This window comes from Hyposmocoma kahamanoa, unplaced genomic scaffold, assembly GCF_003589595.1.
Source record: "Hyposmocoma kahamanoa isolate Upper Pololo Valley unplaced genomic scaffold, ASM358959v1 62, whole genome shotgun sequence".
NCBI lineage: Eukaryota > Metazoa > Arthropoda > Insecta > Lepidoptera > Cosmopterigidae > Hyposmocoma > Hyposmocoma kahamanoa.
The window spans coordinates 9,171,494-9,172,122 of NW_020653850.1; positions in this window are offsets into that span (position 1 = coordinate 9,171,494).

The window sequence follows — 629 nt, forward strand, 5'->3', positions numbered from 1 at the left end:
ATCGCATGGTGCCATATATTTTCAATACACGAATATACTCATTTAATCTAGGCATATAGATGATATATACATATCTATTTTAATTACTTTAATTGCGTGTTTGTTTTCAGAATCTACTTTGTAGATCCTAAATAAGAAATATATATTACACCTAATATCCATTATAATACAAATAAATATTAATACAAATTTTAATACAATGTTTTTCTGCCAGCTCTGTAATTTGCATGTTAAAAAATATTCCTCACACAAAAAGTCCAATATTCACAAGTCTAATTGTTTGCTTCAAACTGAGTTTGCCAATGTTTGTACAATATCACAAGCTTTCAAAAACAAAATTGTCAGTTACAGAATAAATCCTGAATGTTATAAAATTTCACCCGAGTTATTTTTTAGAGATATTTCACATACATCTTATTATCACATTGAAAACATAGTGAAAAAGCTCACATTTTTTAAAAATTAATTTGGAATTATATGTTTCATATATTTTACCTAAAAATAATGAAATATAGATAAAGTCTATTAACAGTAAATATGAAGTACAAAACACAAATTTATTAGACACTTTATTAGAAAAAATCATAAACAAATGTTCGGAGTTTGAGCTCTGTGAATCTGGTTTATCA